This window comes from Adiantum capillus-veneris, chromosome 22 (genome assembly GCF_014529385.1).
Source record: "Adiantum capillus-veneris isolate H3 chromosome 22, ASM1452938v2, whole genome shotgun sequence".
NCBI lineage: Eukaryota > Viridiplantae > Streptophyta > Polypodiopsida > Polypodiales > Pteridaceae > Adiantum > Adiantum capillus-veneris.
The window spans coordinates 60,657,154-60,683,766 of record NC_140952.1 but is presented as its reverse complement, the minus strand read 5'-3'; positions in this window follow the sequence as shown (position 1 = coordinate 60,683,766).

The following is a 26,613-nucleotide window of genomic DNA, read 5'->3' as shown; positions in this document are numbered from 1 at the left end:
TTTAATGTTAAATCTCCACTTACTCTTCTTCTTCTTCTCCTACCTCGGAAGAAAGTAATTAAACCTCACTACAAGAGGTTCTGTGCACTTGTGATGCTGTTAGCGACAGAAATACATTGGGTTTTTATACTCCGTGGCGCCGCTAAGACCGTTGCTAACAGCATTGATACGGGAATGTTGCTATGAGCATCGCTATAACGGTCGCTATATGCTTCGCTATAGACGTCGCTATAGCGACGCCTATAGTGACGATCATACAGAAGTTTACACGCTACTTATAGCAACATTTATAGCGACGCTGCAGAGCCTTATAGTGACGGTAATAGCGACGCCCAAGAGAAAACAAATTTGGTGGTAGGGCATTGATTGCCCTGCCACCCATCAACCATATTGAGTGTTTCAATAATTGAGTAAACCTAAATGAATCCAAGATAAGCCCAGATTCACCTTGAAAGAAAGTGCAAGCTTAGATATAGATCCAAAGTAGTCACCCAAAAGACAATATAACCATTAACTCCATCATCCATAGTATTGTTTGCAGAATAAAGATACAAAACTGACAAAAGTAAATTGATGAAAGTAAATCAATGATAATTATACACATCATAGGCAAAATCACTTGATTGTTAAACTTTGCAAATGTAATAGTTACAACACCATTGTCATTATTGAAAAAATATACATGGTTTTCAAAAATACGTATAAACGTATAAACATCATCTCATGATACATATGCTATGCCAAAAGGAACCTAATGCTATCTAGCTATGGCTAGACTGACGTCGTCTAATCAGATGTCTCATCACGTCCAAGTGGCATATCTGTCGGATTCTGCAAAAAAAAACAATAAGACAGCTTTCTGTAAGTATAAACATATACTTTATAAAACAATACAACAAATAGAAAAGAGTAAACCCTAATACTAACCATGCCACCGTGATAACTCAAAATGTCCATGCATCATTCAAGGCGTTTAATCCCTTCTTGCCTGCGTACTCGCGCTCGTATGGTCTGTCATCGACCACTATCAAAACATACAAAGAATCCATTATGTTAGAATTTAAAAGCCCCTAAACCCTAAACTATCAAACCTAAAGAGCAATGTGAAAACACTTACAAAATCGGCCTCAAATGATGCCCACCCGCCGCTCCCCAAGTGGTGCGAGCTCCCTGCCTCTGCTCACGCTCTCTGGATGCCTCCTTTTGTTGCTTCCACTTGTCGGGATTCTCGCGCGCTGCTTTCTTCCCATTCTTCCAATCTTCTTTGGCTAGCCAGCCAATCTAGTCTATTCCACCCATGCTTAATTTCTTTTTGCACTTCAGAACATTTGTGCTTGCAGTATTTGCGCATTTGAACCTTCGTTAGGTCTTCATTGAAGTGGTCATCCCGTGTTGAAATGGGAAACTCGTCATGTAGCATGCTGATGACTCTGTCTTTTAAATCACTTGGTACTTCACTCTAGGTGTTTAGTATGTAGTGAAGGGTAAACACATGTTGCTCTCACTCTGTACTTAGCCGTGCGAGAACACTACTTAGAACTCTCTAGAACTCCACCTCGAACCTACATTAGAGGACCTCCTCTCATGCTTGTAACCAATTTCCATTTTTCTCATAATCTAAGCTCTGTAGCTCTATTTACTCATACGTGTATTTTTCTCTCTCTTACTAGTCTTCATGCAATGAATGGTTCTAGTGTGTATCCACCCTAGAAATCCCTACAGCTGGTATCAGAGCCATAGGATCAAGGCCAATCTAAATCCTCATCATTAGATCTAAGAGTAGGTGGCCTCCTTTCTCTCTCTCTCTACCTTTAGTGACTCCACTAGTCAAGTAAGTAGGTGGCCTCCTTTCTTTCTCTCTCTTCACCCACTTTACCTCTTCTTCCTTGGCTGAGAATAAGCCTCAAAACAGCTCGTGGGCTTCTCTAGAAGCTCTCCATTGCTGCACTTCATCCTCTCCATTGTCTCTCAACCCTCTCTACACACTCTACTAGCATCTCTACTAGCTAGCGACCCCATCTCTTGCATCCGTGAGCTACATCATTGAAGAAATCTCAAATCTGGAATTTCTGTACTGTTGCGGACCAGCAAGCTTTCCATTAAATCTTGAGGTCATTCATTGCCTCCCAAGCCCTCATATGCACTAGGAAGCCATTGGCATCAGACTAGCTAGTATTACTAGCTATTTGCCTTGTCCCATTGAGCCTTCTCGATCCATTCTCAAGGTCACTTTCATTTTCAGATCTGGAATTTCAGCAAGTCAACCTTGGAGTTTTGAGGCCATAGCTCATCAAGAAAGGTGTTTTTTAACACCTCCGGCAAGCTCTCTACTACTAGCAACTTGTCTACATCAAGGAAGGAGCTATTTGAGGAGCAAATACACCATTGAAGGACTGATTTGCAGAGATTTTTCAGCACTCGAGAAGGCAAGGAAGCTTCAAATCAAGAGGGAGCTTCAACTCAAAAAAACCAAGCTCACTACACAAGGCATTCAAGACGGGTAACTTTGCTATCATTCTCCATTGTCGCATTGCCATTTTCTTCGTTGTAAAGGGTTAGACACCATCAAGAGAGTCTCTTGATAGGACCTCCCTTGCATTACAAGTTAATTGCCCCACACATCATGGGCAAAGACGGCATATGCATGTTTCATGGTGTAGGTTTTCATACATGGCAAGTCAAGGTGAAAGGTTATCTAATGAGAAAGGGCTTATGGAATGTAATCACCAAAGAGGGGGAAGATGAAACTCAACTCACTCATGCACAACAAAGGGAATTGCAAATTAAAGATGAAAAGGCATTGGGCATTCTCTTCACTAGTATAGCGGATGATATCATACACCATCCAGATCAAGCTACCTCTTCTAGAGATGCATGGGAGATTTTAGAGAGAACCTTTGGTGCTAATTCAAAGCATTCAAAAATATCTCTAAAAATGCAATTATATGGGCTTACTATGCAAAATGATGAGAGCCTATCAAGCCTAGTAAATAGGCTTAAGAGCATTTGCACTCAACTTTCATATATCCAATGCAACATAGAAGAAGAAGATAAGATTGCCGTATTACTTAAATCACTCCCATTGCATTATGCAAAATGATGAGAGCCTATCAAGCCTAGTAAATAGGCTTAAGAGCATTTGCACTCAACTTTCATATATCCAATGCAACATAGAAGAAGAAGATAAGATTGCCGTATTACTTAAATCACTCCCATTGCATTATGCAAAATGATGAGAGCCTATCAAGCCTAGTAAATAGGCTTAAGAGCATTTGCACTCAACTTTCATATATCCAATGCAACATAGAAGAAGAAGATAAGATTGCCGTATTACTTAAATCACTCCCATTGCATTATGATAATATTGTAACGGTGCTTAAAGACAAGGAGCCCATTCCTTCTCTTGAAAGCATAGTACATTCACTTCAAGAAGAAGAAAAGAAGCACACAAATCAAGAGGTAATTTCTAATAATGCACTTTATGTATCATCTACCAAGCACACCTCTCCATGCAAGCATTGTGGCAAGACAAACCATTTGTCCCCCAATTGCTACAAAGTCAAGAAGTGCACCAAGTGTGGCAAAACGGGGCATGCACCTCAATTTTGCAACACCAACACTCGAGTCCCCAACACCAACAATACCTCCAACGTCAACCAAAGAGGTAAAAGCATTCCCAACAATCTCCACTACACAAATAGCGGTGATGATGATGAAAGTGATGGCCACTATTGTGATGAAGGTGAACAAGTCAACTTTATTGCTCCCGTATCTACTTCTACTTCCGCATCCTCTTCTCCAACCATCTCTATTGCTTCTACTTCTAATAAAAAACATGCTAGAGGGAGTTCCAAACATGGCTCATTGAAAGTCTTTGAATATGATGACATTTTGTAGTTTCCCAACTCCTATGTTGGATCCTTGTATTGAAGTCTTAATCTTTTGTGAACCATCATGTTGTATCAATGTAGATCATAGATGTTGTATCCATTGAGAACCATCATCACATTTGAACCTTGATCTTGTATCCAATCTTTTGTATCAATGTTGGTCATAGGTGTTGTATGCATTGAGAACCACCATGAACCGCATTTCTTCTTGCAAGTGAACCTTAGGAAGTTCAAGCATGTGTTTAAGAGGGAGATTGAAGGGTAAACACATGTTGCTCTCACTCTCTCCTTAGCCGTGCGAGAACACTACCTAGAACTCTCTAGAACTCCACCTCAAACCTACATAAGAGGACCTCCTCTTATGCTTGTAACCAATTTCCATTTTTCTCATAATCTAAGCTCTGTAGCTCTATTTACTCATACGTGTATTTTTCTCTCTCTTACTAGTCTTCATGCAATGAATGGTTCTAGTGTGTATCCACCCTAGAAATCCCTACATGTAGTGTCTAAACACTTGAGAGCAAAGACCGCGCATGTGCGAGATCACCTTCTTGCGTTTCTCATCCAAGATGATGCTGCGCTGAAGTCGACGGAGTAAGGCAAGCCCTCTTGCCGGTGACACGTGAACCTGGGTGTCCCGCAGGGGTCTCTAGCGGCGTGTCGATGGGGGTACGGACGTAAAGGTGTCTCCACTGGAGTCTGGGCCCCAAAGCGAGGAGTGGTGACTGGAGTGACTCCTAGAGGAGTAGCTAGTGGTATGTAGCCCCTAGTGGAGGAGTAGCCACTAGTAACGGCCATCAACCATGCGAAACCTAGTATAGATGGCGATACCGTGGCTGGTGTGGGGGCGGGCAAAGAAGGGGAGGGTAAAGAGCCTCATCGAACACAAGGCAGTGTCAAGGCATCGACGGCGGCATCCCCACAACAACCGCCGCCGCCACCACTAGAGCACCGGTGGCTAGACGAGTGTGAAGATCATCTTGTCGACACCAAAGCTTCGAAGCGCGCTGAATGCTCCAAAACAGAGGGAGACTCTAAAGGAGTACAAACGCGTGATGGTGCTCCAGAGCGATGATCCTCCACGTACCACTGTCTCTGCTGGGGTTACAAAGAAGAAAGAAACTCATCATCATCCATACTTGCATTAAACACACGAACATTTAATCTTAATATTGAATGAATGGAGAAGAAAACATGGACAAGTAGAGAGAGAGAGAGAGAGAGAGAGAGAGAGAGAGAGAGAGAGAGAGAGAGAGAGAGAAAGAGATGGGACTCATAAAGGGGGAGGGATTCCTGTGTAGAGAGATTTTGTTGAATTTTAATGAATTTGTAAAAGCATTGCACTTCGGGTGCGATGGAGACTGAAGCTGCATTGCGAAGGTCTGCTCATAGAAGTTGCTTGCCCCACCACTAGATCTAATAGATCGGGTGAAAGAGACGTTGAGAAGAAATAGTAGTGCTTCTTAGTGTCTCTTTCACCCGATCAACTAGATCTGGCGGTGGGACGAGAAGCATCTATATTGAGCAGACCTTCATGATTGCAACTTCAGTCTCAATTCCACTCGGAGCAGAGTGTTCGTCGTCCCTGCTTGTGAGAACATACCTAGAGCATACATACCTGGAGTGGACACAAAGACCATTAAATACAATGATGTAATGACACATATAGACAGAAATGGACAAAATCCACGTGAATACAATATATATTATAAAACGGAGCTAAATTGTTTAAATACAATATTTATGGCTTTAAGAGGTCTCTCTCTCATTCTCGCAAAGCTCAGCATAACTTCTTATATCTATATAGAGCTCTCTGTTTAAACAGATATCCTCCATTTCATTTTGTAGATCCTCTGCATGCACCCCATAGAGAGTAGCAGCTTGATGCTCATCTGGCACCACCTTAGTGGCTTCTGACTGAGCATCTTCTCCGATCTCCTCCATTAATGCTGCTGTGATTGGCACATGGTAGCCTTCATACGTCCGTGCACTACAAGGGGCTACCTCTATGATGTACCACCAGTTTGATGCAGACTTTGTAGGATGAAATACCACCTGCCCAAGCCACATAACTTACATGAGAGCTTCCAAGAACATAAATTCTAAAATTACTTGTTTACATACTTACTTGTTCACAATGCTCAGGTAGTACAAAAGTGTCTTTTAGGTCAGTCCATTTCTTAGTTGAATCCACCTCAAAAAAACCAAACTCTCGTCTACGCACAGTAGCGTTGCGACCCTCCATGATTATCTTGAACCATTGCACGTGTAATGGAATTAGCCTATTCAACTTGAGAATAGCGGAAATTAATGAGAATACTTTCGAGAAATAACTTTGTGAGCATAGCGGGTAGACATAATTGAAGGTAGCAACATAATCATAGCAATTAGTTAACTTGGCATGAACAATACTTTTGCAAGAGAGAGAATTTAGAGAACATGACAACAGTTGAGGATCGGATTTATGTGGATCCGGTCCCCCCTCCAATAGGCATTTGTATTATGATTTCTCCCATTAAGAGAGACTTGTTATAACACATTCTTTGTGTTCCTTGTGACCTAGGTGATGCAATGAAGATGGAAAGCTTCATGCATCACAATCATAGCATAACATGAACTTGAAGAAAGCTTTAATTGTCCCAAGCCTCAGTCCCAAGACCTCAAACACCTTCGAAGGTGGAGAGAGCTAGCAGGGAATGAGGGTAGGGAAGAGGAAGAAGAAACATTTCATAGGAGAAAGAACTAGTTTCTCACTTATCATACTCTTGTTGCTAGCATACATAATAGCATAGTAATGAAGAAGAAGGAGATGTCAAGCTTAAGCATTGAAGCATGGCTCTTGGTTGGATTTGCACTCCATAGCCAAGAGTGTTGGTGTAGGCTCTCCACCTCTACTTGCTTGGAGAGGGAGCTCTTGCACTTTGCATAGCACACAATGAGAGTGATTGTGAGTGTGTGTGAGTGAGTATACCCCTCAAGAAAGCCCCTAGCTAGCTCGACCCCCCCTTGTAGCTCATGCTTGAAGCTCATTGGACCCTCCTAGGCCTAGCCAATCATGAGCAGGAGGCATTACAAGCAGTTGGGGTAGCCTTGAGACAAGTGTCCCCCTTTCCTTTTTGAGAGAGAGGGCTAGATAAATGCTAAAACAATTAGATAATTCATGTAATTTATCATTGGACCCCTTTGAAGCTTAGCCAATAGGCTTCAAGAAACACATGAAGGTAACATGGGTAGGGGCCTGACATGTGTCCTTGCTGCCTCTTCAAGTTGGGCTTCCCTTGTGTGTGTGAGTGGGTGTTCTCTCTCTAGCCCCTAGGAAAAGGGCTCGCCCCCCCTCTTGTAGGAATGCTTTTGACTTTAGGTGATCAAGCACCTTACTCACCAAGCATGACAAAGCACTTGAACTAGGGGGTGTTCCCACAAGCATCTCAGGCAAGCTTCTCAAGGCACCTAAAGTACCTTAATCATGCAGCAAGTCAAGCACCTCAAGCATGGAGCCAGTCAAGCACCTCAAGCATCTTAATCAAGCACCTCAAGCATGATAAACACCTCAAGCACAACAAACACCTCGAGCTTGGGCCGGGTTCCCACCTCAAGATCATCCCTAGCCTACCTAAGGTCAAAGGACTTTTTCACACATTTATTGGAGGTCTTCAATGAAGCTAACCCTAAGGTCTTATGCTCCATTGGTTAGCCTTGCTCTTTGATAGACCATCTCCCTTTTGGGCCCCTTTACCATTGGCCCCGTGTTGAGATAGATCTATAAGCACATATCTATATCTTAACACTTGTTCCCGTTTATTCTCCCACATTAAGTGATCAATTTAATATGAGAAAATCATTTGGGTTGGTTAGATATTAGATTTTATGACATTACCTCTCTCTTGAAATCATAGTCGTCCTCGATTATTGTAGGCATACTCTACTAGAGTTAAATACTTTTCCCATTGTGAGCGTTGATCTACTTCGGTAACATAAGTCTTGAGTAGATCGAGTATCTTAAGATTGGCTATCTCACTTTGGCCATCCGTTTGTGGGTGATAGGCTGAAGAGAAATTCAATCTTGTTCCTAGATTTTCAAAGAGACCTTTCCAGAAATTACTGGTCATTCTAGGATCTCTATCTGACACGATGGATGTGGGTAATCCATGGTGTTTGAAAATCTGAGATATGAAGAGAGTTGCCATTTGATCTGCCTTAATAGTCTTTTTGACAGGAATAAAATGTGCTTGCTTGCTAAACCTGTTGACTATTGTCCATATTCCTGTATTCCCATGGATAGACTTGGGTAATCCAAAGATGAAATCCATGGATATACTCTCCCATGGTGAATTTGGAATAGGCAATGGCTGGAGTAATCCAGGTTGCTTCCCTCTATCATACTTGGTGTTTTGGCATACTACACATTTTGAAACATACTCTTGTATGTCCAGTTTCATGGTAGGCCAATAGAAATACGTCTCTACTCCTCGGAGAGTAGGTTGAATACCTCTATGCCCTGCATATGGAGGAGCATGGGATTCATACATAACCTTCTCACGAAGGGAATGGGTAACACATAGCCTATTGCCGTGGAGAAGATAACCATCCTGCAAGGTGAATGGTTCCTCTTTCTTCCCCAAAGCAAGGGCTGACATTATGTCTCTAAAGTCAGGGTTAGTAGCATACTCATCTATCATAGAGGATAGATCATTGTGAGTAGCTATAGACACCGCATTAACTTTTGGTCGTCGTGAAAGTGCATCAGCAACTTGATTGTGCTTACCAGCTATGTGAGCAATATGGAAATTAAATTGCGAAAGAAAATTTGCCCACCTCATTTGTTTGTCGGAAAGCTTGGTTTGCGTCATGAAATACTTGAGACTTTGGTGGTCGGTTCGTAGGATAAATGGAGTCCCCAATAGGTAGTGCTTCCATGTGTCTAGGGCATGTAGAACAGCTAAAAGCTCTTTCTCATAAATGCCCAAGACTCGTTCATCACCATTGAGCATTCGGCTCTCATATGCTATGGTATGCCCTTCTTGAAGCAAAACCGCTCCAAGGCAATCACCACAAGCATCACATTGGACCTCAAATGGCTTTGAGAGATCCGGAAGCACGAGGACTGGTTGGGAAGTAAGCTTCTCTTTGAGTTTTTCAAAAGCATTTTTCTCCTTAGCAGTCCATACAAACTTAACGTTCTTCTTTGCTAAGTCGTGAAGTGGTCCTGCTACTTGAGAGAATTTTGCTATGAAGCGTCTATAGTATGCACACATACCAATAAAGCTTCTTAGCTCATGTAGATTCCTTGGGTTAGGCCATGATTTTATTACCTCTAACTTTGATGGATCCATACGAATACCATCGTGAGAGATAATATGACCTAGATATTGAATCTCTTGAAGGAAGAATTCGGTTTTCTTTTGGTTGAGATAAAGCTTGTTCTCCCTCAGTGCTTGAAAAATCACTTGGAGATGCTGCTTATGTTCCTCCAAAGACTTGGAGTAGATGATGATATCATCAAAGAACACTCCAGTGAATATTCGATATGGTCTAAAAATTTTCTCCATCAAACGATTGAACGTAGCTGGTGCATTAGTCAAGCCAAAAGGCATGACTAGATATTCATAAAGGCCAAACGTTGTGCGAAACGCGGTCTTTAAGATATCTTCATCCACTATCCTTATTTGATGATAGCCACTCTTAAGGTCAATCCTACTGAAGTAGGTAGAGCCTTGTAGCTTATCAAACAGATCTTCTACCCGAGGTACGGGAAATCTGTTTTTGATAGTGATATGGTTTAGTGCTCGATAGTCCACACACATACGGTATGTACCATCTTTCTTTTGCACTAAAAGGACTGGAGAACAAAAGGGAGAGGAACTAGGCCTCACCATCCCTTTGTCTACCAATTCCTGTACTTGCCTCATAATCTCCTCTTGTTGAGCTTGTGAGACTCGATAAGGAGGTTTGTTAGGCGGTGAGCTTCCTAGAAGGAGCTCAATACGATGGTCATCATCCCCTCGTTTTGGAGGTAGGTCCATAGGGATATCATCGATGAACACATCTTGGAATCCTTTTAGAAAAGTAGACAAGTCTAACTCTTCTTGATTCCTATCATTTTCATTTGATGAAACATTATTAGCTTTTAGAGACTCTTTGACATAAATCATGTACGCAGAAACTGAGCTCTTCATTGATTTATCAAAAGAAAGAGGATTTACAAGTGGAATAGTGCGACCACGCTCACTAGCATCATATATACATGTTCTTTCCCCTGTAGGTGAAGTAAATTCTCCTTTCAGGGAACTTCATGTTGGCAGCCATGCGATCAAACCATGGTGCCCCTAGGATAACATCCTGATGTTGGAGAGGAGAGATGAAGAAGTCTTCTTTGTCGACATAGCTTTGGACATGAAGCCTCAACTTCCCAATCAAGGGAGTAACGGAGGCTTTTTGTCCCTTGAAAGCTGCATCGGTTGTTACTATATCTCCCATCTCAAAAGCTTGAATGCCCAACTTGGTGGCGAACTCTATTGATATGAAGTTGAGAGTAGAGCCAGGGTCAAACAAGATGAAGGCGTCATGCTCTCTTACCTTTCCCCAAGCATAGGAGAGTGATGATCCTTTGCAATGAGCATCCTCTTTTGGAGCTTCGATGGTGGAAGCCCTAGGAGTCTCATTGCGAGTATTCTTCTTGGGGCAAGAACGATAGCCATGTCCTTGCTCCCCACACTTGAAACACTTATGGTCCTTGCGAAAAGCTTCAAGCTCTTCAGGAGAGAGTTTGTTTTTACCTTTGTAAACTCCCTTCTCCTTGGACCGATTGTTGTTGTTGTTGTTGTTGGAAGTGCCTTGGGAATTATTTTGAGCATTGGATTTCCCCTTTGCATCATTTTTGTCTTTGTTTTCCATGGGCTTGACATTACGTCTAGCCCCTTGATGGAAATTGATGCGTGAAGCAACCATGGTGTGGTGGATTACTTCGGTAATAGTACCGGGCCGTTGAGAGATGATGTATTCGGCCATCTCTTCAGGTAATCCCGCACAGAATTGTTGTCTTTGCTCGGCAAAGTCTATCTTTTGAAAGACAGTATCTTTGAGATGTAAATCCCAAAACTTGTCTACATACTTGTTGATAGACTCATGAGAGAGAAGCTTCAAGCCGCGCCATTCGGTAAGAACTTTATCTTTAGTATCACTTGGAAGAAATTGCTTAATAATGGAAACTCGTAGAGTTTTTCATGTCTTTGGGGCTTCTCCATTGCCACGAAGGCTAGCCCACCATTGACGAGCTGATTTTTAGAAGTGCATAGCTACATGGCGTAGCTTGGAGGACTCTGTGAAGCCCTCGTCCCCAAAGGCCGCATCAAATTGCTGGATGAAGGCTAACACTTTGTCGGTAGCACCAAAGGTGCCATCATAGGTGAGAAAAGAGATACTCTTTCCTCCCTCCTTGAACTTCTTTAGCTTTTGTAACCTTCGCCATGCAGGAAATGATTTGCGATGTCCTCCCCTCTTGTATTCTCTAGGAGAATAGCCATAACTTTCATCGGAAGAGGAGGAAGGTGAAGAAGAAGGAGAAGAGGGTGACCTCTTCCTAGCCCTTTTCTTCCTTTATTTCCTCTCTTGCCTTTCAGAGTGATGAGGAGAAGGACTATAGGTTGCTCTTTTCCTCTTGGGAGGAGTAGGCGATCGTCTAGACCGCCGTCTTCGTGGAGCCACATCTTCAGAAGAACTTAGACTGTCATTGCTTTCTTTCTCTTTGGATTCCTCCTCTCGAATGGGAGAGAGTCTTCTTTTGGGGGTCTCTTCAAGAGGCCTCCTAAGCTCTCTCTCCTCTGGGAGAGGAAGGGAAATTCCATTAGCACGAAGTTGTTGAGTAACTTCGGCTTGCAAAACAGGGTTGCCCATAGCTTGTTGCAACCTAGTGACGAGATAATTCACAAACATGGGAGCATCATCATTAGCACCTTCATGTGCAAAATCAAAGCTATCAATGTTCATTCTACTCTCTTGATTATTGTCAGCCATGTTAACAAAATTTATGTTTATACTTAGTGTATGCTTTGGCAATACAAAACCTTAGTTGCCACTCCTCTTAGCCTTTGAAAATTGGCTCTTAAGTATCTACACCCACGGCTCAAAGTGGTTAATTATAGAGAGTAGAGGAGTAGGTCTAACATAGCAGAGTTGCCAAGGGCTAGCTCCTTTCGGACTTCTTATGGCTCAATAATGGTAAAGCCGTAGGCAAGTTTAAAAAGACTCCATTATTAAGTCCAAAGCTCCCGAGGTGTGCACCATCCCCCACATAGTGGGCTTAACAAAACCGATATTAGATCCCAGCTCCACTTACTCTATTATAATTAACAACATCAACCATTTATAGGCTACTTAAGGACCTCTCTTCTTAAGCAAGAAAAGAGAAACCAAATGCTCTGATACCAATGTAATGGAATTATCCTATTCAACTTGAGAATAGCGGAAATTAATGAGAATACTTTCGAGAAATAACTTTGTGAGCATAGCGGGTAGACATAATTGAAGGTAGCAACATAATCATAGCAATTAGTTAACTTGGCATGAACAATACTTTTGCAAGAGAGAGAATTTAGAGAACATGACAACAGTTGAGGACCGGATTTATGTGGAGCCGGTCCCCCCTCCAATAGGCATTTGTTTTATGATTTCTCCCATTAAGAGAGACTTGTTACAATACATTCTTTGTGTTCCTTGTGACCTAGGTGATGCAATGAAGATGGAAAGCTTCATGCATCACAATCATAGCATAACATGAACTTGAAGAAAGCTTTAATTGTCCCAAGCCTCAGTCCCAAGACCTCAAACACCTTCAAAGGAGGAGAGAGCTAGCAGGGAATGAGGGTAGGGAAGAGGAAGAAGAAACATTTCATAGGAGAAAGAACTAGTTCCTCACTTATCATACTCTTGTTGCTAGCATACATAATAGCATAGTAATGAAGTAGAAGAAGATGTCAAGCTTAAGCATTGAAGCATGGCTCTTGGTTGGATTTGCACTCCATAGCCAAGAGTGTTGGTGTAGGCTCTCCACCTCTACTTGCTTGGAGAGGGAGCTCTTGCACTTTGCATAGCACACAATGAGAGTGATTGTGAGTGTGTGTGAGTGATTATACCCCTCAAGCAAGCCCCTAGCTAGCTTGGGTCGACCCCCGCTTGTAGCTCATGCTTGAAGCTCATTGGACCCTCCCAGGCCTAGCCAATCATGAGCAGGAGGCATTACAAGCAGTTGGGGTAGCCTTGAGACAAGTGTCCCCCTTTCCTTTTTGAGAGAGAGGGCTAGATAAATGCTAAAACAATTAGATAATTCATGTAATTTATCATTGGACCCCTTTGAAGCTTAGCCAATAGGCTTCAAGCAACACATGAAGGTAACATGGGTAGGGGCCTGACATGTGTCCTTGCTGCCTCTTCAAGTTGGGCTTCCCTTGTGTGTGTGAGTGGGTGTTCTCTCTCTAGCCCCTAGGAAAAGGGCTCGCCCCCCCTCTTGTAGGAATGCTTTTGACTTTAGGTGATCAAGCACCTTACTCACCAAGCATGACAAAGCACTTGAACTAGGGGGTGTTCCCACAAGCATCTCAGGCAAGCTTCTCAAGGCACCTCAAGTACCTTAATCATGCAGCAAGTTAAGCACCTCAAGCATGGAGTCAGTCAAGCACCTCAAGCATCTTAATCAAGCACCTCAAGCATGACAAACACCTCAAGAACGACAAGCACCTCAAGCAGGACAAGCACTTCGAGCTTGGGCCGGGTTCCCACCTCAAGATCAGCCCTAGCCTACCTAAGGTCAAAGGACTTTTTCACACATTTATTGGAGGTCTTCAATGAAGCTAACCCTAAGGTCTTATGCTCCATTGGTTAGCCTTGCTCTTTGATAGACCATCTCCCTTTTGGGCCCCTTTACCATTGGCCCCGTGTTGAGATAGATCTATAAGCACATATCTATATCTTAACACTTGTTCCCGTTTATTCTCCCACATTAAGTGATCAAATTAATATGAGAAAATCATTTGGGTTGGTTAGATATTAGATTTTATGAGAGCACGTCGAACAAGTCGTCAATAAATCATCTATAATAGATCCTCAAAATCTCTTGTAGCGTGCCAAAGTAAGTGAGTTCCACCACCACAGGATTTGCATCAGAGGACCGTCGTCGACTAGTCTGTTCAAATTTTTCCATGATTCCACAATTTTGAGTAAAACGCTTTTTGTCGATCCGTTGCACCCTAAAATGTCGACCTTTACACCATGCTACTCTGTATGACTTATACTACAACCAACAAAGATTATGAGTGGCCGTTCAAACATCTAGAAAGTCATTAGTCGTAGATTGCAAGCTTACCTTGGCCACGCAACCCCGAGAGTATTCCCACTCCTCCTTAGTCACTTCTTCAATGCACAATTGTGCACTTTTCAATTGGTTGTGCAACCATCTTAAGCTCATGAATGTTGGTAGGCTCTCCAGACCCGTCGGATAGTGCATCGGTGGTCGTCTTTCCCGTTTCCACTCGATTCGTGCCCTTTGTCGCTCTTGCTTTGCATCCACATATTTGATTCCCGGTTGTCCTAAAAACCCGAGCAAAGGAGAAAAAACCACCATGAACATGTTAGAAACAGTACATTCCAGTGGAGGATCGTAAAATGAAACAATCATACCTATTTAGGAGGTAACACGAGCCCAAGCCCAAAGAAGGACGAACGAACCTATAGTAGAAGAACCAAAAACCGATGCCCAAATTTCAGAAACGAAAAATCAAAGAAGCACTTGGAAAGCTAGAAAGGCCGGTAGGAAAGCCAGGAAAGAACGAGAGCAAACAGCCCTATCCGATGAGTTGAAACATACAGAGAATAGATTGGAGCGGTTAGAGGATCTAGCTAGCTTAATCTCACACACCACAGCATGCATAGCACCAAAGGAAATAGCGGAGCCCAAAAGTGCAGGATAAGGAGGATCTGTACTTGCAGACAAGGTAAACGAGCAGCTGGATGCGCTTCTAAAAGCTTATGAAGCTCGACTTAAAAAGAACCAAACCTAGGAGCAAAGGTGGATGACTTATCTATATTCAGAAATAGAAAAACAGAGGTTGGATATGTGTAAAAAGATGATCGAGATGGCTCAATCATTGATGGAAGACCCGTTGGGTAAACCGAAAAATTGTCATGACGCACCAGCTCCAACCCCTATCCAACCAGCATTAGAGAAACATGAAGAAACAAAGGAAAGACTCACTGATGATTATGAGTCCAGAGGAGAGCCTATCATAGTTCCAAATACCACCGATGGGGCAAGTGACGGGGTCCATCCTAAAATATTGGCAAAAATGGGAAAGGACGATAACGGTCTAGATGATCTGTGGAAGAAAATCCGAGAGGCCAACGAGGCTAATAGGATGAGTAACCACATGAATAGCACGAGAAAAGAAAAGAACGTGATCTTACCTCCTATTGAAGATTTTGAGACAAGATCGCAGATGGACTTTGAGATACGTTCACAAGGGGGAGACCAAGGATCTATTAGTTCAGTGCACAGCCAACCAGACTCTTTGAGAACTTTACCCTCTTACCTAGGAGAATATGAAGCTAAGTCAGAAGTGAGAGCAATCCCATCTCAAAGACTTTCTTCTAACAAGGTGATGGATTCACAAGGATTGATTGAGCTGTTATCCACCCCAATGGCATGCACAATCACGTTAGCAGAACTCCTAAGGTTAAGGCCAAACATGTGGACCACAATAGGAAAATTCCTAGAAAAATTTGGAGTGAGAGACCCCACCTTGAAGCTCCAAGAAGGAATCAGGGAGTTGGACAGACCTAACCTAAACACTAGACCAGTACCATTGAATAAGGTTGGAGAATATTGCGAGGGAGAAGACGGAAACACGACGCTACCGGTAGAATTCCAAGAGTAGTTTCCAAAGCTATTCTTGACAGTGGAGCGGGAGTTGCTATCGCCACCAAGGAAATCTTGAAAAAATGGGAAAAACCAGCTCTGAGGGCTACCAGAATGAAACTGCAATTGGCAGATGGGTTCATGGAGAAGCCTCTAGGACTCTTAGAAAAAGTGATTGTCACTTCGTGCGGAACCGAGTATGAGCATACATTTGCAATAGTTGATTTCGACAAAAAGAACAATTATGAGATAATCTTGGGACGACCATTCATGCGACAACTGAAGATGGTCCAAGATTGGGGTTATGACCACATATACCTCAGACATGGCGAGACGACAACTAAAATACACATGAAAGACCATAGTTACAAAGATGTAAACCAAACACCAATGTAAGAGTTTGATTCGGCTACAGTAGCAGGATCGAAACTACCAGCATGGTTAGGGCAACCAAAAGAGCTATGGATGTGCGGAGCTTCACATTGTGGAAGCTTAAGAAAAGAGGAATGCGTCTTAGAAAGAGCAATTGAGGACAAGGAGTATATTCCGAAACCGTTCCCTGAAGATGCCTTGGAACCTCTGGAATGGGAACACATACTGGCAACATTGGATGTCTGTACCATTACCGACAGTCCAACAACAAAATTTTGTGATAAGGATGGCTACAATGTGCTACCCTATTACATGGTAAGCGTTGTGCCAGAGAAAGAGACGGTAGAACCTCCAGAACAAGAAGAGTTTTACAACTCCTCTGAACAATTGGAAGTAAATGATGATGTAGATAATGAGTGTTCAGACACCTCAAGTGAGCGTGGAAATGAAGCCGAGAATATCAAGTTTTATGATTTTGATAATCAACACCCTAGACGCCAAGAACGCTATAGGAGGAAAAGAGTAGGAAAGAAAGCGAGAGAGAACCTGATGCCCAGGATAAAAGGTAAAACTCACTATTTGATGCTTGTAAAAGTAGAGGATTGTGTAAAAGATCAAGTATCAGGAAAATTCTCAGAAAATCACAAAGAAAGAATGCGAGAGGAAATAAAACAGGTAAGAAAAGCTAAAATTGAAACAAAATCACAAAAATCTGAAAAATAAAAAAAAGAAACAACAAAAGACCAAGAGTGGACCAAACTGGAGCGTAAACAGAAATACCAAGAACTGAAACGATCTTTGAGAGAAATATGGACTACTGAAGAAGATAGTGATGGTAAAGGGGAGTCAGAAAAGAGCAACATGAACGTACCAGCACACTATCGAAAATTTACTATCCAAGATAGAAAAATCATCATGACACCACCAATCAGGGAGAGAACCAACCAAGAATCTTACAATGGGCCTGAAAATGCAAAAAGAATAGACCTCGTAGAACCAGGTGAAAAGCCTCAGTCGGTCTATATAGCTAACGATTTAGAGCCTGAGGAGGAAGCACAGCTAACACAACTTCTCACGAAGTATAAAGATGTGTTCGCTTGGTCCTATAAAGACCTCAAAGGAGTTGATCCATTGATATGCCAACATACAATTCCTTTGAAATCGGATGCAAAACCTAGCAAACAACGTCCTTATACATATAATGATACATTTGCTAAACTAATCAAGGAAGAGATTGATAAACTGATGGAAGCAAAATTCATCTATGAGATTGAACATACAGATTAGGTGTCACCCATTGGGGTAATTCCCAAAAAGAATGGAACATTGCAGGTGTGTGTAAACCTCAAGAAGGTGAATGCAGCAACCATAAGGGACAATTATCCCTTGCCAATCACAGAACATGTATTGGAGCGAGTGGGCGGGAAACGGGCTTATTCCTTTCTGGATGGGTTTTTCGGATACAACCAACTGGCAATAGCAAGGGAGGATCAACACAAAACAGCATTTGCCATAGAATGGGGAATTTATGCATATCGAGTTATGCCATTTGGCTTAACAAATGCACCAGCCACTTTCCAGAGTTTAATGACTCACGCATTCAAGGAATACCTAAGAATATTCTTAGAAATTTACATGGATGACCTGTGTATACACTCTCTTCTGCGAGAGGAACATATAGACCATTTGCAAAAGGTCTTTGAAAAGTGCAGAACATATCGAGTCTGTCTAAACCCGGAGAAGTGTGTATTTATGGTTAAGCAAGGACGAATCTTAGGACACATTGTCTCAAGAAATGGCATAACCACAGACCTAGACAAAGTCAAAGTCATTGTAGACCTGCCCAGGCCTACTAATGCGAAAGAAGTGCAATCCTTCATGGGGCACTGCGGATATTATCGAAGATTCATATACATGTATGCGGTTATCGCACAACCTCTGTATCGTTTGCTAGTCAATTTCGAATGGACCAAGGAGTGTGAGACCTCATTCCAAAAGCTGTAGGAAAACCTTATATCAGCACTTGTACTAAAGGCACCAAATTGGGAAAAGATATTCCATGTGCACATTGATGCTTCAGCATATGCCATTGGAAGTATTTTAGCTCAACCTGGAGACGGAACAATGGATTTTCTGGTTTGCTATGCGAGCCGACAGTTAAACAATGCAAAAAAGTACTACACAACCACCGAGAGGGAAGGGTTAGGAATGATTTATGCTGTAAAGAAATTTTGGCATTATTTGCTTGCAAACAAATTTGTGTTCTTCACGGATCACCAAGCTCTTTTGTACCTAGTAAATAAACCTTGCAATACATGAAGAATCGTACGCTGGTTTATTATATTGCTAGAATTTGACTTCACAGTGGTGGTCAAAAAGGGTAAAACCCATCTGCGAGCAGATCATCTTTCAAGAATACACAACAGGGAAGCTCCTGAAGGAGTAGATGATGACATACCAGATGCTTATCTTTTTAACATTGAAATGGTACCCAAATGGTCTCAGGAAATAGTTAGCATTCTCTCCTTTGGAAGTGAGTTTGATAATACGGGATGCAGATCCAAAGAGCAAACAATTCGACAAACAAAAAACTTCCAGTTGATAGCAGGACGGCTGTATCATCTTGAATCTGAACTAATCCTACAATTATGTATAAATCCGGAAGAATTCGAGTGCTACCTTGAAGAGGCACATGTCCAGGGTTGTGCATTTCATTGTTCAACAGTGAAAACACACCAGAGACTGAAACAGTTAGGGTTTTATTGGCCGACTATGTATGCGGATACACATTCTTATGTTATCAATTGTACAGTATGTAGTGCCAAACGACCAGTGGATCACGCAACTTTGTTTCAGGTGAACATAGCACTTGCATGGAGTCAATATATCATTGACTTCTTAACCACTAGGACGTTCCCTGAGAACATTACAAGAGCACAGGAAAAATCTATAGAGGTGGAAGCTCGTGACTTTCAGTTAATTGGGAATCAACTCTATAAGCGGGGAAAGGACAATCAACTTAGAATCTGTGCAAGTGAAAGTGAATACCTGCTGATTCTAGAACATGCACATAACGGAATAAGTGGAGGCCATTTTTCGGGCGATAAGACGGAAAAAATTGTCTTAACTGCAGGAATTTGGTGGCCTACATTGCACATGGATGTCGACGAGTTTGTAAAGCGTAGTGATGTGTGTCAACGCACCAAGATACCAATAAAAAGAGATGAGATGCCATTAAGGCCAATGATGGGGGCAAGGGCATTTGCAAAATGGGGCATTGATTTTGTGGGACCTATATCACCCCCTGCATATCGCACCCATACCCAATATATCATTGCGGCTACGGACTATCTCACAAAATGGGTCGAAGCCAAAGCAACACAAAAAGCTGATGCACGTACCACGACACAATTTTTGTATGAGAATGTTTTTGTATGTTACGGGTTACCAATAGAAATTGTCAGTGACCGTGGAACACACTTTCTGAATGAAGTCATTGAATATCTGCTAGAGGAATTCATGGTCATACATAGGTAATCAGCACCATACCATCCACAGGCCAATGGGCAAGCTGAGGCCATAAATAAAACACTATGCACGGTTCTCACTAAAATAGTGTCAGAATCAAGAACAGATTGGGATCAACAACTACACTCAACACTATGGGCATACAGGGTAGCTTACAAAACATCAATAGGAAAAACACCATACAACATGGTGTTTGGCCTAAATGCTATACTACCCATAGAGTTTTTAATCCCAACTCTACGAGTAGCAACAAGCTTGGAATGGACAGGGCATGAACTCTCTTCAAGGATTAATGATCTTGAAAAGCTAGATGAACTTCGCCTACGAGCTGTCGCGTCAATCTATGCTAAAAAGAGAAGACAAAAGGAATTTTTTGACAAGCATGTCCGTACCAAAGAGTTTAAAACAGGTGATTACGTACTTGTTTATACCTTGAAGCAACATGCCAAGAAACTTAAAAAGCGAGGGATGGGACTATTTGTGATTAGTGATCTATCACAAAGTGGAGCTGTCAAGCTTGCTACATTAGCAGGTGAAGAAATGCCAAACTGGATTAGTGGATGTCGACTGAGGAGGTATCATCTATCACTCACACAGAAGATGCTCCAACAAATTCATCATGGAAAACAACGAATGAAAGAAAAAGAGAGAGTACGGGAGGAAGCTCAAGCCGAAGCACGGGAACGCATTGCAAAAAGATGGCTTCTGCGACAACAACAGAAAAGTGGACCACCATTGAGAATCAATGCCATTCGACTGATGAAGTTGGAGGAGGAAACAACGGAGCCAATAATTACAGTCAAAGTGGGCAACAATCAAGTTGAATCAACAGCTTTGCTTGATTTGGGTGCTCAAGAAAATTTGATCTCTTACGGATTATACCAACAGCTCAAAATCACAGATCAACTTCATCCTACTCCCCAAGTGCTGGAAAGTAGCACATCACACCCATTGAAAACATTAGGATGGACTATATTGCATGTACAGCTACATCAATATATTTACCCACACAAATTCTATGTGGTGACAGATGAAAGCACACAACACTCAATGATGCTCGGGCAACCTTGGCAAAAAGCATACAATGTCCAGATAGATTGGAGAGCAAAGGCGGTCAAAATTCAACATGAACATGAACAACAGGTGATAGCTTTTGCTCAACAATACCATCATGATCAACTGCAAGCCATTCAATCACTGGCAACAAAGACAAAAGCACACATGTGTAAGGTCCCCAACCCGCCTATACCGAGATCGGGATGGGATCCTTGACAGGTCTCTAGGTCTAATAAGAATCAGAGTCTCTAAACAAGAAAAATCCAAGGAATAGACCTTTACCATTGACAATGACTTGGGTCTATAGCCTTAGAAGCAGACCCAGTCCTGTCTCGCAGCGGAAACGGGACAATGAATTCAAACGGCCTAAAAGAAAAAAATCTTATTCCGGCCCTATAACTTCATCATTCAGATTATGGTTTCCTTAGCCAACACATTTTCCCCCCTAACATATGTGAGGGCACAGCCGTTGGTGGATTCCTCTCCAAGTGAAGAAGTTTCTAAAACATTTTAGTGCGTAGAGATGGATAGTTACCTGACTAATCGGGTCCACCCGTCCATGATTGACAACCTTGGTCAATCCCCACTTACCACCCCACACTCACACATGATTCATTTATCTTACTATCACATTGTTTTGAACATTTAACATAATGGTTTCTTTTTAACATTCCATCACAGTAATTCCTTGAAGACAATATTGAAAGAATTCTTTTAGAAAACAGACATCTTTAAACTTAAGACATGGTACTATCAATCAAAACGTTGTCCATAATAACCATGACTAGTACCCTTCTTGTCTCAAGACCACCTAAGGGTGAAAAATGGTACTCAATCCTTATTCAAATCCAGAGTGGATAAATCCCCACCCAAGGTTCCGGGTGCCCATACACCAAACCAGTTGCCCATACAACAGGGCGGCTCCCTTAGGATAACTTATGTAGAAACATCAAGACATGACACGGAGTAGAAACTCATCGTTCATGGGGATATCCTAACTTATGTAGAAACATCAAGACATGACACGGAGTAGAAACTCATTGTTCATGGGGGTAACCAACTTAACCGTGGCTAGAAAGCCAATCATTATCATCAATTTATATCAAGGAGTCGGAGGTGTCTTGAGACAAGCTGTCTTAAGGATGATCAAACATATCTTTCCTAATTCAACCAGTTTTAACCCAAACAATTCTTTCCTATATTATAAACAAATGCACGTTGGAAGTTACCTTCCGTTTTCAGCCAGTTTATCCTTCTTATGTATGCCATGCTAACTTATAAAATAACTTAAACTAATTAAAGACTTAATTGAACAATGGGACACCCACCTGGAATTGATTGGCCATCTGCTGCTACGCTGGCGCCTGAAGACTCTCCTCCGTAGGCCTACTACTAGGCCCGGCTTCGTCGTCGTGCGACACTCTAGTTCGTTTTGGAGCTACGTCCTCATCATCAGATGTAGGATTTTCTCGACTCCTTTTTTGGTATCATAACTTCTTATCCTTATAAAAGGATGTCTAATCATTAGGTAAATAGTTCAAAATCTAGACTTAACCTTTGTATTCAACCGTAACCCGTCCAAGGTTAAATTTATAGTCTTAATTGGTAAATTCTTGACCTAGTAATTTTTTATTTGTCTATATAGGTATGATAACTTTTTCCACCGCTTCCCTAAGGGTTTTCTAAGCTCTCCTAATTTTATTTTAATTTTCTATATCTTTTTCTCTAATTTTCTCATTGACTTTTAAGCTAATAATCTACTTATTTTGGGCTTAATATTTATTGTAATTAATTTCTCTTAAATATTTCATTTCCTCAACTTAATATCATAGGTTTACACTCACTATAATTTTCCTAAAAACTTTTAATCACAAAGTACATTTATTTTAATTAATCAATCGATAAAAATAGAACTTTTTGTCAATTATAATTTTCTACCCTCACCAATTAACTATGGTATAATTACCACAATTAGATAATGATATTTTTGACCTCTGGTAATTATCTTATTATTTTCTAAATTACTTATATAATTTCCATCTTCAATTTTCAGCTAAAATTAGGATAATTTAACTTAGATAAATATCTATACTACTTTTCTATCCTTGACATAATTATCACGGCCTTTTTACCCTATAATATAGCTTTGATAAATAGGATGTAATCATATAGAATGATTTACTAATTTCTCGCTTTAGTTTCTAGCTAAAAATAGTGTAATTTGACTTAGATAAATATCTATACTACTTTTCTAACCTTGGAATAATTTTCACGGCATCTTTATCCTATAATATAGCTCTGAAAAATAGCATGTAATCATATAGCATGATTTACTAATTTCCCTCTTTACTTTTTAGGTAAAAATAGTGTAATTTGACTTAGATAAATATCTATACTACTTTTTTGACCTTGGCATAATTATCACATCCTCTTTACCCTATTATATAGCTCTTAAAAATAGTATGTAATCATATAGCATGATTTACTAGTTTCCCTCTTTAGTTTTTAGCTAAAACTAGAGTAATTTGACTTAGATAAATATCTATACTACTTTTCTAACCTTGGTATAATTATCACGCACTCTTTAACACCTAATCAACTACTGATAAATATATCATAGCATTTGAATTCAATTTACTAATTTTTTCTATTTAAATTACTCAAAAAACAGAGTAATTCTCCTTAAGTAATTAGCTAGATTTATTTTCTGAGATTCTCCTAATTATTACGGGTTTTTGAACACCTAATTAACCACTGATAAATATATCAAAACATTTTAAATCCGTTTACTAATTTCCCCTATTTAAATTATTCAAAAAAATAGAGTATTTCTGCTAGCTTAATTAGCTAGATTAATTTTCTGAGATTCTCCTAATTATCACGAGTTCCTGAACTTCTAATTAAGGAGTGATAAATATATCACAACATTTAAAATCCATTTACTAATTTCCTCTATTTAAATTACTAAAAAACATAGTATTTTTTCTAACTTAATTAGCTAGACTAATTTTCTGAGCTTCTCCTAATTATCACGGGTTTTGGAGCACCTAATTAACCGCTGATAAATATATCACAACATTTAAAATCCATTTACCAATTTCCCCTATTTAAATTACTCAAAAAATAGAGTATTTCTGCTAACTTAATTAGCTAGATTAATTTCCTAAGCTTATCCTAATTATCACTGGTGTTTGAAGATCTGTTTAACCACTGATAAATATATCACAACATTTGAAATCCATTTACTAATTTCCACTATTTAAATTACTCAAAAAACAGAGTATTTCTGCTAACTTAATTAGCTAGATTAATTTTCTGAGCTTCTCCTAATTATCACGGGTTTTTGAAGACTTGTTCAACCATTGATAAATATATCACAACATTTGAAATCCATTTACTAATTTCCCCTATTTAAATTACTAAAAAAATAGAGTATTTCTACTAAATTAATTAGCTAGAATAATTTTCTGAGCTTTTCTTAATTATCACGGGTTTATTAACCTCTAATTAACCACTGATAAATATATCACATCATTTGAAAATCATTTACTAATTTCCCCTATTAAAATTGCTCAAAAAACAGAGTAATTATGCCTAATTAATTAGGAAAACTTCTCAGAAAACTATAGGATAATTTTCCTAGATTAATAATTGTCTAATGCATCTCTGATAATTACTTCAACTTAATCTAATTTTAAGTAATATATTTACCATTAATTCATGGTTAATTTGGCTAATTTCAGTCCTATTATAATAGGTGAATTAGTTAGCTTAGTATTACTAAGCTTAATTCGAAAAATCAGTAGAGATTAATTAATTGAGAGAGGTTTGAGGAGCATACATAGGCCTAATCTTTGATTTATTAACAAAATAGCTTAATCTAACCTTGCTAATTAAGAAAGATTAAATTAATTACCGTTTAGGTTAATTAATTAGAGATTAATCTCTAATGATTTCTGCGTAGTGGTCTCTCTAGAGGAGAGAGAGTGTATCAAGGCTCCGAGTCTGTCAAATTATGAAGCAAGGGGTCCTATTTATAGTTTTCTGGCACTCTTAAGCTCTCACAGGCTTAAAAAAGCAGTTGCTTGCAGTTCAAGCAGCCCCTACAGATCAAAAAACGACCCCTGCTTCTAAATGAGTCCCTGGTAGGTCAGTGATGACCCTCCCATTACCTGCCAGCTTTTAAAATGTCAATTTTGCTATAATTTGACCTATTTTTGCTTAATTGGTAAATATCTTGTAAATATCTGGGAGACCTTTAATAAAGTCTATGCTTGAATGATTATTGTAACCCTTCAATTTTTCTATTTTACTCAATTCACAATGTAAACTTCCAGGGGTCATAACTATGCCAGTTTTTATCGGAATTCAATTCTGAAAATTTCTAGCCCGAGGTTTGTTGTGCTTAAGATTCCAAAAATACCAATATTTGCCATGGTCGGACAATTCTACATTGCTTTTTCAATAATCGTATGAGTTTGATTAAGCTTTGTACAACCTTTAAGGTTTCAAAAACTGGAAACCTTACAACATGCCATCAAAGAACAACATGAAACCCGAGACCAACAACCAGGTAAAAGCCAACCATGCTAATTACAGACAGATGAAGTCACCGGCCACGATGCAAAAATCTAGGCTACCAAAACAAGGTAAACAAGTATGGATGCGGAAGGATAGAAATGCAATGGCGGAAAAACAACAATGTAACAAACGGATTCCAACAAAGCAGACGGTTCAACCCCAAACCAAGGGCATAAAACAGATGTGGATACCAAAGAAAATTCTTAGCAATAATCCAAAGGTCACTCACATTTGGATACCAAAGCAAAAGCAAAAGGAACTACCTGCCGTACAAGCAATAATGGAAGGCAGAGAGCGGCATTTCAAAAAAGGAAACCGATATATGTGGATGCTAATGAAAGACAAACCAGTGGCAAACAGGAAAGAGCCAAACCATCTACACAAGTTGGCAGCAACAAAATACCAATGGAAAGCCAAGGCCATAAGGCCCATAGCTATTACATCCCAGCCGATTCTATCCTCAGAAACAGCTATGACTCCATCAACAGTGTCGGCAAAGCAATTTCCTCTTGCCAAAAAGACAATTAAATAGAGAGCAGTAGAGTTACAGCTACTACTTGCAAAGAAAGCAGGAAGCCTCGATGGCGAATGCCAATAAACATCTTGCTTATCCCTTCTCTTGCACATCATTAATTTTTCCATGCATTGACCGAGTATGCATAAAATAGGGCCACATTAATCGGCCAGGCATTAGCACAACTTTTTCAACCTATGCACGGAACATACTCTGAGGCGAAACCTTGTCGTCCGGGAGGACTCCGACTAGGGAGGGGGGAGGCATTCTCAAATGCGGAACCAATAACAGAAACAACACAAAAGGGCATGATTTTCGACTATTTTAAGGGTTGACTTTTGATTGCGAATTTTTTTGGAGTAACCCAAGTATATATGCTCTTATATAGCATGAAGCTACAGGTATAGGGTGCCAAACGCCAAATCAAGCCCCTAGGTGTGTGTATATAAGTAGAAATAGCCATTTTTCAGACAAAATATTGGTAAAACGGAGAAATCCGGCCATAAAAATTTCATGTGAGTGTATATAATGTCTGGCGGTGATGTTTGTGATCTATTATGATTTTTGGGGATTTTCTGGGTTTGATTTGTTATTTCCTTTGAATTTTGCTAATTTTCGGCAGAAAAACTTCAAAAATACAAAAAACAGGTGAAAAACATTCATAATGAAAAACAAAAAATATGGGGATGACCAATTACTAAAGGACAACCTATGGTACAGTGGAGCTGCAATTATGAGACTGGAGCGAAAAACGTGTTTTAGCCAAG